Source organism: Camellia sinensis, chromosome 10, assembly GCF_055761805.1.
Source record: "Camellia sinensis isolate YWXY chromosome 10, ASM5576180v1, whole genome shotgun sequence".
In the NCBI taxonomy this organism is placed as follows: Eukaryota; Viridiplantae; Streptophyta; class Magnoliopsida; order Ericales; family Theaceae; genus Camellia; species Camellia sinensis.
The window spans coordinates 129123101-129131229 of NC_138970.1; the positions used below are offsets into that span (position 1 = coordinate 129123101).

General features: G+C 36.4%; 1 pseudogene; it reads left to right on the top strand.

The window, feature by feature from the left end:
• Nucleotides 1-282: 282 nt before the first annotated feature.
• On the top strand, nucleotides 283-3348 carry LOC145800686 (calcium-transporting ATPase 12, plasma membrane-type pseudogene; annotated as a pseudogene).
• Nucleotides 3349-8129: the final 4781 nt, after the last annotated feature.

Consider the following 8129-nt stretch of genomic DNA (forward strand, 5'->3'; position numbering starts at 1 on the left):
CGACTCAATATGATCATTTCTATAAAGATAATTTTATCTATAAAACTGACATTGCCGCCTCATTCTTGAGCTGTTTCCACACAATTTCACTGCCAATAACTCTTTAATTATACCAAGGAAAGGAAACTACATTGAACTTTCTCAGAAAACAAATGCTCCGCGTTCCAAGTCTATCACAGCAAGCTACCTCAGTCCCAAGTTTCCGTTACTATACTATAAAATCATCTCTTCAGCTTAGATTATAGTTTCATAGCTTCTTCTTCTTCTTCTTCTTCATCAACCATGCCTCTGCAATCTCGAAAATCCAGCGATACCATCATGTTTCTCGACAAAGCTCACTCAGTTCGAAAACCCAACAAGCGATTGAGAAAGATCTTCAGAGTCATCTATGTCGTTGTTTCTTTGGCCAAGAAAGTCATTGCCAATGGAAAGAACACCCAATTCCTTCCAAGGTTCTCGTGCGGCCCATCTTACGTTGCAATTGATATTCAAGCCATTGATGATGTTGATGACAAGCACGGTCACGTATGCTTATTCGATATTGATCAGAAAGCACTCTCTGAGATGGTCAGAGAGAAGAACTTTAACAGTCTCTGTCAATATGGAGGGGTGAAAGAGGTTGCGACAATTCTTGAAACCAACATGAATGTTGGTATCACTGCCAAGGAGAGTGATATTAAGTACAGAATCGATGTGTTTGGTTCGAACACGTACGAGAAACCACCAGCAAAGAGCTTTCTCAGTTTTGTCTTTGAAGCATTCAAAGACACCACCATCATTATACTTCTGGTATGTGCGGTGTTCTCTCTCGGGTTCGGAATCAAACAGCACGGTCCCACAGAAGGGTGGTATGATGGGGGGAGCATTATCGTTGCTGTCATTCTAGTCGTTGTGGTTTCTTCCATCAGTAACTTCAAGCAGAGCAGAGAGTTTGACAAGCTCTCTGATGAGAGCAGTAACCTGATGAAAGTGGAAGTGGTGAGAAAAGGCCACAGACAACCCATATCGATTTTTGAAGTCGTAGTGGGTGACATTGTGTGTCTAAAGATTGGTGATCAAGTTCCGGCAGATGGGTTGTTCTTGGACGGACACTCATTGAAAGTGGATGAATCAAGCATGACAGGGGAAAGTGATTACGTCGCAGTAAATGAAACCGATAATCCATTCTTGCTCTCAGGTACCATGGTGACAGATGGGTACGGTCACATGCTTGTTACTTCGGTAGGCATGAATACAGCATGGGGTGTAATGATGAGCTCGATAAGCCGTGACTCAGACGAGCAAACACCATTGCAAGCTCGGCTTAACAAACTGACATCTTATATCGGGAAGGTCGGTTTACTGGTGGCTTTCCTTGTTCTCGTAGTTTTGCTCATTCGGTACTTCACAGGAAACACTGAAGATAAGCACGGGAACCAAGAATTCAACTACGGCAAGACTAAAGCGAATGATGTCATGAATGCCGTTGTGCGTATTGTTGCTGCAGCAGTTACGATTGTTGTGGTGGCGATCCCAGAAGGTTTGCCTTTGGCTGTGACTCTAACTTTGGCTTATTCAATGAAGAGGATGATGGTTGAGAATTCCATGGTTCGGAAACTCTCTGCTTGCGAGACAATGGGTTCGGCCACCACTATCTGCACAGACAAAACCGGCACACTTACATTAAACCAGATGAAGGTAACAGAATTTTGGCTTGGAAAAGAGGTAATGACAGACAAAGCATCATTGAAAATAGCCCCTAATGTTCTTGAAATGCTACATGAAGGTGTCGGTTTAAATACAACCGGCGAAGTCTATAGACAGTTATCCACATCAATACCTGAAATTTCTGGAAGCCCTACTGAGTCAGCAATCCTCTCTTGGGTCGTGTTTGATTTGGCTATGGATATTGATGAGCTGAAGCAAGGTCATAAAATTCTTCAAGTAGAAGCTTTCAACTCAGAGAAGAAACGAAGTGGGGTTTTGACGAGGATGGATGGAAAAAAAATTCACGTGCATTGGAAAGGGGCTGCAGAGATGATTCTGTCAATGTGCTCAAATTATTACACCAAAAATGGGAATATTATACCCATGAATGATGAAGAAAGAACACAGTTTGAAATGATTATTAAAGATATGGCAGCTAAATGCTTGCGATGCATCGCCTTTGGTTACAAAGAAGTTACAGATGAAAGTGTAGAGGTCAGCAGAAAGATTGAAGAAACTGGACTTACCTTGTTAGGGCTTGTTGGTTTAAAGGACCCTAGTCGACCAGGTGTCAGGGCAGCAGTACAAGCTTGCAGAGATGCCGGAGTTGATGTTAAAATGATTACGGGAGACAACATCTTCACTGCAAAAGCTATAGCTATCGAATCTGGGATTGTCGAACCCAATGAGGATTCAAACAATGCAGTGGTCGAAGGAGTGACATTCAGAAATTACTCGGACGAAGAGAGAATGGAAAAGATAAACACAATCCGCGTAATGGCTAGATCGTCCCCGTTTGACAAGCTTCTGATGGTAAAGTGCTTGAAGCGGAAAGGACATGTAGTAGCGGTCACAGGGGATGGAACAAACGATGCACCTGCACTGAAAGAAGCAGATATCGGACTTTCAATGGGAATTCAAGGCACAGAAGTGGCGAAACAGAGCTCGGATATAGTCATCTTAGACGACAATTTTACCTCGGTGGTGACAGTTTTGAAGTGGGGTCGGTGCGTATACAACAACATTCAAAAGTTCATCCAATTTCAACTCACTGTCAACGTGGCTGCCCTTGTCATCAACTTCGTCGCAGCAATATCGTCTGGTGAAGTTCCGCTAACAGCAGTCCAGCTACTGTGGGTGAACCTCATAATGGATACTTTGGGGGCCTTAGCACTAGCCACCGAGCAACCAACTAATGATCTAATGACAAAGCGACCCGTGGGTCGAACTGAACCGCTTATAACAAAGATCATGTGGAGGAACCTCATTGCTCAGGCCTTGTATCAAATAACTGTTTTGCTGATCCTAGAGTTCAAGGGAAGCACACTCTTCGGCATGAACAAGAACGTCAAGGACACACTTGTGTTCAATAGTTTCGTCCTGTGCCAAGTTTTTAATGAGTTCAATGCAAGGAAGATGGAGGAGAAGAATATATTTGAGGGGATAGTTAAGAACAAACTTTTTCTCAGCATTATCGGGATGACAGTAGTCCTTCAAGTGGTCATGGTGGAGTTTCTAAAGAAATTTGCCGATACTGAGAGGCTGAATTGGGGGCAATGGGTCGGGTGCATTGTGATTGCTGCAATGTCTTGGCCAATAGGTTGGCTTGTCAAGTTCATTCCAGTTTCAAGTAAACAGTTTCTCAGCCTTCCCACACAATAGATCTTCTGTGACATAAAACAAATCAGGTATCGGATCAAAAATCGTATTTTGTTTTCAATTCCAGTAGGATTTACTAAGTGATCAAAAATCCTTCAGTTCTTGTAAATATTGATAAACTACAAGGGCCCATAGCTTTGGGTCTTAAATAAAAGTTCAAGGACTTTCATTTTCTTGCCTTGGTCTGTATTTGTAATTTGCTTTTCTGATCATGCAAGTGAGTGGTGCACCCAGCAATCATCCACAGGGAGCTAAACTCATTGGATGCTATACACACACACACACATATATATGGGTGCCTAAACGAATAGATCAGTACTATACAAACACACAAATTATACATAAAAGTAATACAAAATGATGTGACAAGTTTTGATTTTCATTTCAAATTAAAAGACCTAGTAGGATGACTTATATTTTAAAAAATGTCACTGATACATCATGAATTTTGAATTTTGTTTTGTATAAAAATCCTATAAGCATAGCATTTTCCTAACAAATATAGCAGAAGTTCTAGAGGGAGGAGACAGCTCTTGACAATTGAAGGATTCAAGACCCAAAACTAAAAACCTTCTCTCCATGTACCACCAACTAAGAAGCATCAACACTACTAAAAAAGAGTGTCTCTATGTACGTGTCTGACACCAACGCTCAACATGTGTCTGACACACGTCCAAATCCAAATGTTATGCTTTGGACACACATCAATCATTTAGAGACAGACATAAAACACATTCGCCTTGTTTGATTTTGAGTTTTCAAAAATAGTTTTTTGAGTTTTTAATTTTTATTTCTGTATTTTTAATAATTTTTAAAAATATTTTAATCAAATTTTTTTTTTAGATCCACTTAATCTTAATATACTTAAAAAATAAAAACAATTATATAAAAATCTTATAAAAATTCATTTAATACCAAAAAATACAAAAATGTATTGAACTTTAATTTTTTTTTAATATTTTCTGTATTTGATGAATTTTTTAAAATAAATTCACAAATATTATACTTTTTAAGCGTATTTAGATTAGGTGTATCTAAAAAATATAAAAATTTGAGTAAAATATTTTAAAAAATCATTAAAAACAAAAAAACATAGAAAACAAAAAAACTCAATTTTCTAAAAATTGGACTTAATTTTTTAGAACCAAACATGATGATTATAAGTTTAAACAAAATAACTTTTAAGATACAATGATCAAAGAAAAACAACATAGAATTATACCTATAAATCCCTCCTCCTCTAAATTTTAGGACTAGTGTTATGTTACGTTTTGTATTATCTTTTATGAAATATTCATTTATATGACATAGAATAAATGTATAAAATCATATATTGTGTGTATCCCTCATGTGTCATGTCTTGCATCTTTTGAAAATTGACGTGTTGGCATGTCTATGTTGTGTCGCATGTCTGTCATGTATCGTGTATCCATGTCCATGCTTCTTAGACCATTGACACAGGTGGCATCTTCTTTAGGCAATTAGGAACTTGTATTTTTTCAAATTTTATAAATTACGAACACAAATTACAAAGTTTTGAAAACTCAAAAAATACCTTAAAATTGTTTCCCCAAAATGGGTTGTTTTTAGGATTTTTTTTTTTTTAAATGGAGAACCATCTATTCCTACAAATTTATAAATTTCTTTTTCATCTTGATGGTCCTTAACCAATGACATGCTTGCACAGGATTGTCCTGCATAATCCTTTGTACTTCCATACAACAACATCACCAGACCCAAACAGAGCAACATATTATTCTGGTACATACAATATTTGTTTAAAAACAGATTTTCAAATTTTTTATTTCCAACATTGAATTGAGAAACTTATCAAAAAAAGATCTCCGGTTTAGCAGAACGTAATGCCTACTCAAAAAACCACCAGAAACTATTTTAGTAATGTTAAAAACCATTTCTCTCTCATTAGACTTCAAATTGAAATAACCGAATGGTTCTTCCTAACCTTAAACATGATGCAACTACTACACAGAAAGAGTGCATCAATTTTTTATATTTTTTTATTTTTGGCTATTGAGAATTACAATAACAAGTCAGAAGCTTTGTTGCTCAGCTAAAGCATAAATGGAAATTCATCTAAAATTGCATGACTCAAAGAACAAATAACACTCAAAATCTTAGCTCAACTGGCTTTCCAATAAACATCAAATATTTTGAACAAAAACAGGTTTAAAAAAAATATATATAAGAAAATTAAAGGACAACATTCTCAAGCAAAAAATTATCACTTCAAAAAGAGAATAAGTCGAAATATAAGCACCTATTGCTCATCATCACATGTTTCTAATTCTCATAGTTATACATTGGTTTAAGGAGTTATACTACCAGGAAAGACTTTGCAGGTGTTAAATTAGCTAAAATCTACATTTTAGCAAGATTGACCCTGTTAGCATTAATCACCCAAAAAAAAGACCCAGTTAGCATAAATTACATAGCCTTCAAATTGAAGCTTGTAGGCCACACAAGGTAAAGTGCCATAGTCCCTCAAGGGTGACATCCTCAAAGACAATGCTCCTAAAGGCCAAAGGCCTCCACATCTTATATAGAAATGGTATGGTATCTGAAGGTCAACGTGGAGGTGACCATCTTGAGCTCAAGAGGAGTGACACTAATAAAGAGCTCCCTCTCATACTCAAACTAGCATCTATCTGGGTCAATTGGCATGACTAGTGAAGCACCTCAAAGTTCTGTATGTGATATTGCGGTCTCTGAACTTTTTTATGGTTTTAACTATGTGGGGGTCATGTGGTTTGATGGCTAAGAGTAAGGATTGTCAAGTTGAAGACCATGTCTCTATCTCAACCTATCGAGGTACAGTGGTGTATCCATCTTGACCTAGCAGTTCAGAATTCAGAGAAGGGAATTTCACATGTGATCCATTGGACATGTGACATCTAGGGACAAAACCAAGATTTTATTCCAAGGGGTCCAAACATTATGTACAGAAATTTAGACAAATAATATAAGCTAATTTACATTTTTTATACCCTAATTTGTAATGCATTAAAATATATCGGACAAAATATTCAAAATAACCAAATATGCTAGAGGATAAACAAAAGAAATAATTTTTTAAATATATAGCCACTTAGTTGTTTATCAAAATGGTACCTGACGTTCTTTCTTATCACAAAATTCATTTATTTTTGTTGTTGTTCCCAAGAGACACTGAGCAATAAGACTGTGCAAGCCGCAATTTGTGCAAGAGAAGAGACAAGTCTTCACTTTTTAAGAGAAGATGTCACATCATAAATTTTTAACATTATACATATAGAAAGAGAGTTTGATAGTACCTTTTTGTTGTCCAATGTACCTAAAAAAAAAGATGGTACCTTTTTGTTCTTTCAATTATAATCTAATGATGTTTTATTTATTTTTTTATAAGTAATCTAATGATAGGGCCATTGATTTATTGGCTCACATGTAGATAGAATTTTTTTGGGCGACTTTTTGCTTTTTGGTTTATATATACTATTCTACCACTCAACCAACACTGCAAATCTAAAAGTGGTTGACATATATACTATGGTTATATGGATTTTTAAAAATAGGGGAGCTTGGCCAACCCAAGCCTAGCCTTGGCTACATCTTTGGTGGCATCTCTATATTGTTTGCTTGGCCTCAAAAAATTGCAAATACAACTATAAATAATAGCTAACACATCTACTTTGTAAGAAAAAAAAAGATAGTTTAGATCAAGTTTGTTACAAACTCAAGTGGCTGCCCTATCTTCCATCTCTTTGTGTGTGTGCATGCACACTAGCCTTTCCCTTCACACATGGCTACCTCCTCATCGCTAGTTGATCATCAAAAATATCCAACTCGCAAATTCTATATTGACCCCTCTATAAAGCTAAGCAACTAAAATCAAAACCATATTTCAATTTGTGCTGAATTTATGTAATCTAGTTCTTGTGTTGTTTCTCCTTCTAAATACAACAGTTAAGAAGCCTAGGTGCATATTGGTCAACATTACATTAATTAATATTTGCATTAATAACATCACATTAGTTGCTTTTTGAATAAGTATTTGGGATTAAACAACAACTGTGCTAGATTCGACCAAAATTCACAAAACTGCCGCAAGCAATGTTCAAGGTTTGACAAGTATGATTTGTTAACAAGTTCAGGTGAAACCTCCCAAAAAACATGAAATGGATACAACTTACAAGGCCATATAAGATATATATAACATACGACACGCTTCATACAATTTAATATGCTTGTGAGATTTCTAAATAATTCATCTCATTTCATATCATCCCCTGCTACACTACCTACATCCTTTGCAAGTTAAATAAGGTAAATGTATGATTACATAACCATAAGATTTTAGCATGGGGTTTTAAATAGGCAAAGCCCAAGACCAATCATTGTACGGTGCAATGTGGGGTGAAATATCTAGGATAAACCTGGGTTATCCAAAAACCTTTTTGTGAATATATTTCTACCCCAAATTCACCTTTACTTGGTGAACCATCACACAGAACTTCTAAAATCATTTTATCTCCAATTTTATAGTTAAAGAGTTGCAGCTCATGATTGTCCCAAAGCAAGCATCCATTGGGATTCAACCAATCACGGTGAGACAATAATGCTATGATGCCCATATTTGCATACGAAAAGATATTTACCATCTCATGTATCACAATCGTATTGGTGTAATGAGTCTTAACACTCGTATCTATTACTAATGCAATCATGAGATAGCAAACAACTTGAGACACACAAATGTGGTGATCATAGCATTGTTGCACATAAATTGC